Source organism: Uloborus diversus, chromosome 1 (assembly GCF_026930045.1).
Source record: "Uloborus diversus isolate 005 chromosome 1, Udiv.v.3.1, whole genome shotgun sequence".
Lineage (NCBI taxonomy): Eukaryota > Metazoa > Arthropoda > Arachnida > Araneae > Uloboridae > Uloborus > Uloborus diversus.
The window spans coordinates 225092582-225105229 of NC_072731.1; the positions used below are offsets into that span (position 1 = coordinate 225092582).

General features: G+C 34.5%; 1 protein-coding gene across 1 annotated transcript in view; it reads left to right on the forward strand.

The window, feature by feature from the left end:
- The window catches only part of LOC129218973 (collagen alpha-1(IX) chain-like), a 137191-nt gene that overhangs the window by 109330 nt on the left and 15213 nt on the right, over positions 1 to 12648 (forward strand). The gene's annotated exons all lie outside the window — the stretch shown is intronic.

Genomic DNA, 12648 nt, shown 5'->3' on the forward strand with positions numbered 1-12648 from the left:
TTTTAATGCAAAATCCGTAGAGAGTTTCAGAATATTAATATTTTACAAGCAATGATTTTAAAACCCCTCGACTGAGTCACAACTGTTGAATCAATAGGGAAAATTGAAAATCCTTTTAAAAGCCTTTTATTGTTAAAAGTCAATGTCATGTATTTTATTATTAAAAGTCAATGTCATGTATTTTATTTGCTATTAAATAGAAACTGGCAATAGATAAAAACTTTAAATCATTGCTTTTAATTTCCTTGTTAGCCAACAATGAATTCGGTTATCAATCACGTGAATAAAGGCTTCGCCGTTATTCACGCTTTTCGCACGTTTATCTGCTTTAAGAAAGCGTTATAATTCGAATTCTATGACACATGGATGTTCCAAACACATTCTATCAGGACGCGAAAAAAATTTTTCATTATTTTGGTATTTAATTTTAAAATTTTTAACTGTGTTTTCACTGCAAAAATCGCGACAAACCTTTTAGAGGTTTTTAATTACTATCTTCGTTAATGAATGTCATCTAAAGATGCAACCTAGCAAAGATTATTCTTGATGAACTCTCCTTTCGAACAAATATTTTGTTTTTTCAAAATCGGTCCTTCCGTTTAGGCGCTAGAGTGCCACAAACACATAGATACACAGACACATCAAATTTATAACCCACTTCCTTTGTGTGTCGGAGGTTAAAAGCATACTAGAATTGGAAATCATCAAATATTTCTTTTCGAAACATAAGTTATATTGGCATTGCTGCTCATTAACTATATATTTAACAGTTATGGAAATATTTAACAGTTGTAGATTTTTCGATGAGTTTGGGTCAGAAAATATATTGCTATACATATAAGATTTTTTTTCCATATTCCAGACAGTAAGTTTCGGTCATTTTTTCCTCGGAAAATGTTTTTAATATTTTCCATTCCTCCGTTTTAAGACAAGAGACTTCTTTCAATCCTGTGTTGTACACGTTTTATGAAAATAATAGTTTATGAATTCTGCCGTATTTTGAACTTGCCAGTATTTTTGAGATGCTGTGATTATGAAAAATACTGAAGAAGTTGCTTAAAAATTGAAGTTACTAACTCTGAAATGAAACGATATATATATCTAAGAGTATATAAATTATTTATTAAATATATTAACAAATATTGCTCTATGAGTACCTGCGCCCCAACGAGTGCTTCGTCAAAATCACGAGCAGAAGTTCGACGAATTTTAACAACTAACTCATTGTTTTAAACTACCTAATAACTGTATTTGGGACACAAATAATCTGGAAGCATCGCAATGATGTGATTAGTTTCTCCGTAGACTTCACAATGTTGCCAGGTTAGGTTTGCCAACTAAATTTTACGTATGCGCATACCCTTCCAGAAAAATATTTTGATACTTAATCTCTCAATTGCAATTCCAATACGACTTATGCTCAAACTACTAAGTGGTCTCGTGATTTAAAGTCTTTTTAAAGAGTTTTATATACAAAACATTAAAATTTAGTAGCATTCCAACCAATGCTTCATATCTGAAATTAAACGCAATGAAATGTTTAAGTAATTGGATCTTATCAAATATCTGCTATCTTTCGCCGAAAAGTGATTTCTTGTGTCACAAAAGCACACTAACATTTCATGCTTTGCCAAATTTTTTGCACGTGCCTTTTGCATGATGATCTCTGCTCCCCTTCACCGTCCTGGATATCCCTGCTCCACAGATGTTCACTCGGCTAGCTGCCCTCGCTGAAATCTTGCTTTGCATGTATCTTCATCGCCTGAACCTTCTTATAGATCGCTTGCAGGAACTGACACGCGGGCTGCGCGGACCGCGGGGATACCCCGGGCCCTCAAAAGTTGGAAAACCCGGCAAGACAGGCAAACCAGGAATTCCAGGTATTTAATGAACGATTATATCAAGAATGAAGCGTAAGAAGGTTTTGTGTGCATGCTTAAATTGAAAGAGCATACAAATGTCGTGTTTTTTTTTTTTGCCAAAGAACACATGTAAATGCGAGATCTGATACTTGTAGATGTCCTTTTATAAATAAAAGCTAAATAGATATTGAAATAAAATGTTTAACAGTTGATAAATTACTTGAGAAAAAGTAACTTAATAGTAAAAAAGAGCTTTCAACCGTTAATAGGTCGTTAGTTTAAGCAATTTATACTTTAAAATCATCGTTTATACTATCGTTTAAGTTATTAAATTGTCCTGCTTTGACACTTTTTTTCCACACTAAACATTTTTATCAAAAAAGAGTAAGTGAAGTTCAGAGTATGGTGAATGCAAAGAACTTCCGACCCTAACCCTGCGATTTTCTGTAGATCCGCCAAAGACGGATTGTATTTTTCATTGTCGTGATATAGTTTGATTTGATTACTGTTGTACATCGATGACCCCATTGCAATACTTCCCAAACTGTACCATTGCCGATTTTCACTGATTGCACTCATAGCAAATTTTTACTCAAAAATGCTCAAACATGAAGAAGATGTCAAAATAGAACTACAAAAAGAGCCCATTACAACATGATTTTTTTACACGAATGGATATTATTGGACTTTTCACAGGGGATCTCGGAGATATCTCAAACTCCTCGCCCGCGGCACGATATTTTTTAGAAGGTTAATCGACAAAGCGCGAAGTAGAGAAGGCTTCTCCGGCATGAAGAAAGATAATGGGTGAATATACGCTTTATGAATTCCAATGACGCATAGAAAATTTTTGCGTAAAACTAATTGCATTATTTTTATCGTATGCTTAATTAATTAAAAATATTGTCTTTTATTTGGCCAACACAGTCAGTTTTCGGTACCTGTTTGATTTTAGCATTCATAGCTGAAAATATTTATACATGTATACTCCCCTGGCTTGCTTTTTTCCTGCTTTTTATACAAACACGTTCAATGTTCTTTTTTCAGTAACCTAGCAAAATGTTTTTTACCATAGTCATACACCTAATTAAACATCAAAACATATTTTATTAAAAAAACAATATAAAGTTATTTATTAGCATACAAAAAATATTTCATTTTCACGTGACATAATAATTATGTCACCTTCACCTGGCGAAATTAAAAGAGTCTAGTTTAGCATTAAAATTGCTAAAAGATGTCCTTGACCACAAATAACCACCGTAATACAGATGAAAGTTAAAAGAAAGCTAATAGGGTTGAGCAAAATTCAAATAATCGAGCATCAATTCTCTTCGCACTGCAACAAAGCGTGCTTGTACCAGTCGTTTCAAAATTTCCCCTGTTAAATCTTACTAATATTATATATGTGAAAGTTTGTCTGTATGGATGTATGGATGTATGGATATTTGTTACTCTTTCACGCAAAAACTACTGAACGGATTTTGATGAAACTTTACAATAATATAGCTTATGCATCAGAATAACACATAGGGTAGTTTTCGTCCCGTTATGGGGGGCAAAACCCCCTTAGGGGGGCAATAAAACACAATTTTTGTATAAATTCTCTAATATGGGGTTGAAAAAATACTTGCACATATTAACATTATATGTCCATCGAAAGCTCTGATTTTTCTGCTGAAGATGGCACCTGTTCGAAATTTCTAAGTAGAATAAAAAACGAGTTATGAGCTTTTTAGATTTATGTTCGAAGGCTTTCCTCAACTCAATACAGTATTTAGTGTATCATCTCAACTCCCTGTCGATAGCGACAATTGTTGTATTGTTGACTTTTTTTGCTTTTCGTGATCGTTCAAGGCTTTTCTCAAGTCAAATCTTGAAGTCAGATTTTTGCACAAGATTGGTAAATAATACATGATTTGGCTGATGATTTTCCATTTAAACGGAACTTTAATGTAATTAATGGTTTTTATTATTATTTATGCTGATTGAACACTTACTCATTATCCAAAAAACCAGCAGATCGCCAAAATTTTTGCAGAAAGATTTCCGTAGCTGATGCATTTGGCAGTTTTTTCAACGTTGCTGTTTTTGAAGCCGAAGACTACGTCATAATGTTTCTCAGCTTTCACCATGTAAACAAAATATCGCCAATCAAAGAATTTTCAAAAGAATTTTTTTACTGTGTTAAATAATCTAGCAACTAAATTAGGCAAATCCATAAACAGCACAAAAACTTCCATTAATTTTCCTTTTTGCACAATTTCAAACAATCACCAAATTTTATTACTTATTTTGGTAACATTTCGGATGAAACTGTTTAGCGTCATTTTATGGTGACCAAAAATATCTCAGCATCTGGCGAAGATATCTCGGTAACGAAAATTAATATCATATCGTTTCACAAAGTAAGGAAAGAATGGGGGAGCATCATCGAAGGTACCCCGAAAGGACTTTCGCAAATTCGGTAAAATCGCATCAAGAGCCACAATGATTGAAATTTCCCGAAATAACTAAAGCAAGTATAAGGGAAATACGAGCGCAGCTACTTTTTTTTAATCACTTCGTACTTCATTAGCCATACAGAGAAGGTTTAAACTCCATGTTAAAAAAAAAGTATCGACAGATTAATCTTTTTAAACATGAGAAGATTAATTTCATGTTTTTTAAATTTGTATATGCTCAAATATAGTGCTTTCATTTCTAAATCAATACTACTTTGTTTTTTATACTTATTGCTATTTTAGTTTTATGGGTAAGGAAGAAACTCGATTTTTAATCACGTCAAAAAGATGTGTTTTAAATTCTTTCACTTAAAACAGAAAACAAAAGCAAGTAACGATTTTTTCTAATAATTATTACTGACCCAGGCAACGCCGGGTATTTTTGCTAGTAGTATATAATTTTTAATTTTATAGTCATCTAAATGTACGTTTGTACAATGCAATGTTTATTGTGTGTAGACATCACGGATTACGTTTAAGTTCTGGTAAAAAGAACACGTGATGTTGTTTTTATAGGTTATGTGTGAATTTGTCCCTTCTCTGGCGTCACTCCCTCTGGCAGTTTTAAAGTCAATAATGTAGCCCATGAAGGCATAAATTCCCCTGGTACTTATAAAACTCAAAAAAGTTCGAACATCATCTGGCCTTCATCTTTGCAAATACAAAAATAACGACAACTAGTGAAATAATGAATGTTCAACTAAGAGAAAATTTATCTTCGGGAACGCGCAAAAAATTCATTTACCATATGTTCACCATAATATCAACACGGTCATCGACTGCATTGTCCAAACACCATCAATTGGGTCGTTTCCAAAATTTTAAAAGTATTTTTTTCTGAAAGAGCATGCTTAAAAACATAGGATCTGACCATTTTTTAGATAATTTGTTTAAGTTTAATATTTAAAAAAAATACTTAAATCGGAGCGCTTTCATTTTTTACGGCTTCTGCCGATGACATCACAAATGATGAAATGCCGTTCAGTGCTGTCATTTCTTCAGTGTAAAATATTTAATTCGCATCTTTACTCACGTGTATTGGCAGCGATATGGTTGTTAACAAGCGTAGAGCGCAGTATTTAATTCGCTTCTTGATTAATATATGGTAGAAACGTGGTAGAAAGATGCGGCAAAGTGCATCATTTGTTACGTCATCAAGACCACGCCTTGTTTGAAAAATCAGACATTTAAAAAAATTAATTTAAAAACTGTTGAAAAAATAAAAAAAATTTCTGGGTCCTTTTTTTTTTTTTTTTTTTTGGCTCTTCTATCCATTTCAATGAAAAAGTAGTACTTTTTACTGAAGGAAACCATCCCATTGTTGACCTTACAGAACTGCAATAATCTGCAAGTGAAGAGGAAGATGAAACTAGTATGTTGTGGCCATCACGAAACTTTCTTCTATATTTTTCCTTTTTCTGATCCCTCCCCATGCTTGACGAGGAAGCAATATTCCTAACAAAAACAAAATTACACATGCAAAAACTTGACGACCATCCCAATGTCTGAATTATTGTAAAAACAAAACAAAGAGCGAAAATTGAAAGTTACTTTAAAAGCCTTACTTGAATTAATTACAAATATTTTATTTATTAACAAACATAAGATGGCAACAGTTAAAAATTTTAAATCATTAAGATAATATTTCCGATCATTTCCATACAATTAAAATCACGAGAAATACGCAGACGACAATCTATTACGATTTATCTTTCTAATTGTTGCATTAATAAAACTATTTTTATTCGCAAAAAAAAAAAAAAAAAAAAAATCAACACCTCTTGGAGCGATTGGAGTCAAAATTGAACCAAAGCCTGTTTACGTATGGATTCACATATATTCCAAATTTCAACCAGAACGTAGCATTACTTCTTGAGATAGGGCACTCACAATGGAAAAAAAGATCGGGCGATTGCGCTACCCCCTTTTTAACTGTTGACACCAAAATAAAATCAGCTTTTATACCCACTAAGGGCTACTTGTCAAAAAATTTTTGTTTGATTCCGTTCGTTATTTCTTGAGATACAGCAGTCACAATTGTCGACAAAAAACGTTCTATAACTCAACCCCCGTTTGAGCTATTGACACCAAAATTGAATCAGCACCTGCTCCTGTTAGGGGCAACATATGGACCAAATTTTGTTTGATTCCGCCAGTTACTTCCTGAGGAATAGCAAGCACGCGTAACTCAAAAAACGTCCCATTGCTCCACCCCCCTTGGAGGAATTCGCGCCAAAAACCAATGGGCACGAGTTCACATAGAGGCACATATGTGTACCAAATTTCGTTCAATTTCATGCGCAGTTTTTGCTGTAGAGCAGCCACAAAGAACTAGTCACACACAGACGTGACACACACACACACACAGACACAGACAGACAGATATTTTCCAAAAATAGTCGAAATGGATTCAGCACACCTCAAAACGTTCGAATCCGTCAAAATTCGAAATTCGAAAATTTGCACGAATCCAATACTTTCTTCTATATATTAGATATAGAAGAAAGTAAAAAAGCGAAGAACGGGCTTTGCCCTGCTTTTTAAGTTTTTAGTAAAAGAAAAAGGCATTCATGATAAATTCGTAATCTATCTAATACTCCCGTTCAAAAACATGATGCGTTTCATTACCAATGCACCCTACACCACTTTACTTGTGTTTATGAAGAAAAATTGTCGCAACAATAAATAACATCGTTCTGGAAAAAGGTGTTTGGTGCACGGAAAATCTCTACAAAAAGAAGTTCAACTGGTCACTTTTCTTGCAAAGAGCTACCGACGATGTGCAAGCCTTGTCAGGAGAAAACTAATCCCGATCTTGACCGGTTATGCATTTACTGCACGTGGTAAATGGTAGCACATACATACTGAATGGTTTAAAATAGTTTGAAGGTAAGCAAGTGAGTAAACTAATTGTGTCTGTGCTTCGAAAAGTAGTACTGTCCGCCTCTGAGAAGTTGAGATGTGGCCTTGAGCAAGGCCATTTCTTTCAAGGGAGAGCAAACAGTCAAAAGAGGAATTGTTAGCGCAGCATTGGGCTACCATCAAGCCTTTTGACCTTCAGCCAATTTTCCTCACCCTTATTTCAGCAAATGGAATCGTTTAATTGATCGGCCAACGGAGCTCAACTTGCCAGACACGGTTTACAGCGCAAAATAATACTTTACGTGCGGAGTCCTTGTAAGACCCCCCCCCCCCATCTCTCGCTTATGTCAAGACTCAACTGGGCAGCGAAAGTGCAATCATCCACATTATGAACTGTCTTTTCGCAATGGATTCGCAGTATCGCAGAAGCTTAACCGTAGATCTATTGGTATTCCCAAAAGTAGTTTCTACCAAATTTAAATATTAATTATTTGCAGTAAGTTAACGCCCATAAGTCATTGAGATGGCATCTGCCTCCAGCTCGGTTATTCCCTGTTCCAGAACGATGAGATCATAACAAGGACGAAACTGCAGTCTCTGGATGGGATAACCGGATTGTCGGTACATTGCAGATATATAAACCATTAGGTTAATCATGTGTAATTTACAAAGCACTCGCATCTGAATTTTTTTTTATCTCAAAATTATACATAGTTTTCAAGGCTTTTGCAGTTATTCTTCGAGAGAATGTTCTATATTATCATTAAGCATTATCATTTCATTTGCGTTGCTTGACGAATTTTAAAGGCGTTATAAAAAAACTAACCACCAGTAAAATTAAGTGACAGTAAACTGGAAAATAATTTGGAGATATTTATTTTGTACTGAATACAAGGAAGTCTTCGCGATAAAATTTAGTATAACATACATGGAAGCTACCTTAACTAACTTTGTTGTACTATTATTAACTATAAAACCTAAAGAGAAAATATCCAATTTATTTACTAAAAAAGAACAAAATGAAAATCCTAAATGAATATGATGAAAAACTAAACGGTTCTTTTAAATTTTCATAAACTTTTGAAAATTTCTTCTTGGGAGTCAATTTGATTGAGATAAAACGTTTGTTGAACTCTTAAGAACTAAATTTTTGTGTCTTGGCGAAAAAAATCAAGTTTAGTAGGAAAATAAAAGCTGTTTTTGTGACATATTTAAAAATTGAAGAATCTGTTACTACGTGTATGTTAACTAGTTCAGTACTTAAGTGCTTTATTCAGATTTTTAAAAACAATTTTGGTACTATGAGCATTGTAAAAAAACCTGTAACTCAAACTGAAAGCATTCCAGGAACTTTTTGCATCGTTACTTAGAGGCGGAAAAGCTAAAAGCTTTGAAATTGCGATACATTAGCGCCTTGAATGGATTGAAGAGAAAAAGATGGGGGGAAAAACCAGAAGCATATTGGTGTTTGAAATTATGAACTAGAGTTAAAAAGCTAAATGTCGGTGCACATACGATACTGTAGGAAATAAAAAAAAATATTATTTAATCATGTAATGTAAAAATTAATTCTAACAGCTTATTTGATTTGATAAAATATAATGTGTATAGAAGTGTGTTATTTACAGCAATTTTGAAATTAGTTAACATTCTCCCAAATCAATCTAATTCAGTTGAAGCTAGTAAAGTTTAAACGAAAAGTAATGAGCGAATTTTATGGTGATTTTTAGAGATAATATATAGAATGGCAGTTAATCAATGCGTGTCAAATTAAGTTTTTTTTAAAAAAAAAAGCATTTTAATGATGCATATGGAATGTTTGTCTTACCACTAACACAACTAGATTTTTTCCCGGGGGGGGGGGAGTAGTAATAGTTTTTACATGCAGAAAATATAACTAGTATGCAACAATTGAGAAACTTCCAAATCGTCTAGTTTTGCACAAATATACCCCAATCACCCTTCTTCTGGTTTGAGTGGAGATATTTTATTGATGACCCTCTCTAAAACTAAAAGCTGGATATGAACATGTTATTGAAATTGTTGAAGTATTACTATTAACCTAACTTAGAGATGTTTCACAACTTGTGAATTCTACAACTAAGGTTCATTCTGTGGGGAAAACAAACGTTTCAAGCTTGCATTTTGCAACCCCTCCCCCCCCCCCCCCCCCAAAAAAAAATCTAAGCATAAATATTCAAATTTCAAATAAATATACAGGGCGTATATAAAGACTTTCTCTGATAAAGAACATTCATTTAAAAAACGATTTAATTAGATATTTGACCATATGATTTTTCTTTATTTCCATTGCCATCTCTAAAAGATTTTTTCTACAATGTTAATACCCTTCTAAAATTTATTCACGCGAAAGACAGACTAGATGTAATTCAAGAATCGTATCTTTTGGCGACTTCAATCATGTGCTTGCCATGTGCTCATGTGGTGCCAAGCAGACGGCAAAATGCGAATACTATCGAATCTTATGTTTTCCGTAAACTGAGTTCACATGCAAACGTACCTAGTTCTGACCAAAAAACCATAAGACAGTGTAAAAATGAAAAAAAAAAAAAAAAAATGTGCGTCACGGGACGCTCGGCAGAAGTGATAACTTTCATAGGATTAAATTGTTATCATTATTTAATCCTATGAAAGTAACAATTGACTTATAATAATAGCTATATTAAACAACGAAATTTTTTGCATTGTATATTATCTAAAAATTTTGCGAAGACTGCATCAAGTAAAGTTCCGTGATTTGCGCTTCTGGCTTATTAATCATTTGTAATTGTAACTTGGATTGTAGAAACGATACTAAATTTTTAGCTCGATCAGAAGCAAAATTAACATTAAAATCTCCGGTTGAAATTAAAGGAGTTGTATAATAATCTTCATTAACTAAAGTAGAAGCTTCTTGTGAATAATTTAAAAGCTGTTTATGAATGAATTGAATAATACTTGAAATACTTTTGTTTGGAGATTATATATATATATATATATATATATATATATATATATATATGTTGGCAATAATAATTTATTGCTTTGCTTCATTGAGACGACTTCAAAATTGCTCTAAATGAAAAATAATTTTATTCTTTGATCAACATTCAGACTACTTTTAAACATATGTTTTATTGATGTCGGCGCAAAAACAATAGATTAAATGACGCGTCGTTTCTAAATATTTCGTTTAACAGAAAAAACATTCAAACTTATGAAACATTTTAGATTTTACTTTGTGATGAACAAATTAAATGTTTATTTATTATTTTTGTTTTTTTAGCCGTCCCCAACCCCTGCGTTGCGGAGTCTGTGGGGATGAGTTCGTTTAAAATATGTACACCTTATCACAGTTCGAAACCCTAAATGAAGCGAGAAATTTTTAGTATAACTAATCACAAAAATGTTCTTTGAAAATAAATTTACGGATTAAATGCTGTTTTGAATATATATTACAATGTTATTTACAATGTTATTGGTAGTATATTGTATGATTAAACTCACCTTTCGTTAGGAGATTGCGTTATGTTGCGACGATCATCCATCTTCTGTTTGTTTCATTACTTTTTCTACTATCACTTCACGCTTAAAGCTGACCCAAAGAAACGAAATTTAACCGACCATGCGCGCTTCTATCGTATGCACGAACGAAAGGAATGCCAGACAAGAGTTTCACCGTTACGCGCGTTATGTCACAAATCGGTTTACCCTCCCATAAGAAGTTATCACTTCAACAAAAAAAAATGGCGATGGGGACTTCGGGCCCTTTTTATTTGAATGCTGGTACGTTGCATTCAAAAGATATGCTTTCACAATCCGAATTGCGATAGCATCTTACCAGGAAACATCACGATCAAGGAAATTCAAAAAAATTCCAAATTGGTGGCATTCGAAAGAACATTGGAAAACATGTTTATGGCACTGAAACTACGTGCCCTCGTGACCACGTTATCGAAATATGATGTCTTAAAAATTGCCGAAATTTTTAGTAAAGTCGCCAAATTTAGCGAGTTTTGTTCAGAAATGGAAGGTACGGCGCGAATTCAACATCTGCATCTGACAAGACATTTCACTTCCATATTTGGTCACCACCAAAGCGCGTGAGAAATATCGCATTAATTCTTTACTCGGGGTGACTACCATGGCGCGGGGTGTCGTGGCACAGACTGGGGCATTGAAATTTTTAGGGGCTTGTGTTCCGGGATATTAACGTGCAACTGTATAGGGCAGGGCTTCGCAACCGGTGTGCCGCGGCACACTGGTGCGCCGCGACAAGGAACCCGGTGTGCCCCGGTATTTCGTGTTGTATAAAAAGAAAGAACCTTGATGTATTTTATATTAATGTTACGACCGAATAGCGTTTGTATTGTTCTGTAACTTCTCAATTCACCCTGTCGATCATGTGTTATAAGACATACCCAACAAGGGGAGAGGCGGGATTTCCTGCCCCACCTCTTTTGAACTTCTTCAGTTTTTGAAAAGAAATTTTAATTTCCATGAAAAATCAACTAATTATACAGTTTTTTTTTTCTAAATCATTCGCAAACTGGAGTATCGCCCAATCCCCTAGGCAGGGATCGTGCCCTCCCGCCCAGAATTTTAGCCCCAGATTTAACTTTTGTTTTCCTCTTTTCCAGTTCCGATACTCATTTCATTCCATCGTAGTTTCTCAAAGCTCGGTTCCGAGACTTAGCAAACTAGAAATTAAAACCATACACGAAACGAAAAATCCACACACTGCGTGAAACGCTTATTTTACCAGCGTGCAAAGAAATTGTACGGGGAAGGCTAGGACCCGGAGCAGAGAAGGAGGTGGTCCGAGTGCCACTTTCTGACGACACTATCCGGAGACGAATTGATGACATGTCGTGTGACATTGAAGTAAAATTGGTTGAGAAATTACGAGTAGCTGGAAAATTTGCATTTCAAGTTGATGAATCAACAGACATCGGAAGCTGTGCACAATTCATAGTCATTGTGCGCTTTGTTGATGAGGGACGCTTTAAAGACCATTATCTTTTCTGCAAAGAACTTTCTCAACATGCAACCGGTGATGAGATATTCCGCGTTACAGATGAATACATACCTGTAAAGTAACGGGACTCAGCGGCAAAATTGCACAAGTGTTTGCACCGACGGAGCTGCTACAATGACAGGACCTATAATAGGGTTTCTGTCGAATGTGAAAAATCGTAAACAAGTGTTCAAACCATACGTTTGTTTCCTCCATCGTGAAGCTCTCATGGCGAAAAATTTACCAAATGAGCTGAAGTTAGCTTTGGCTGAAGTCGTAAGCATCGTGAATTTCATAAAATCGAGGACTCGCATTTGCTCCGTACTTTGTGAAGAAATGGGGGTAGATCACCACTCCCTACTTCTTCATACAGAGATTCGCTGGCTTTCACGTGGTAAGGTAC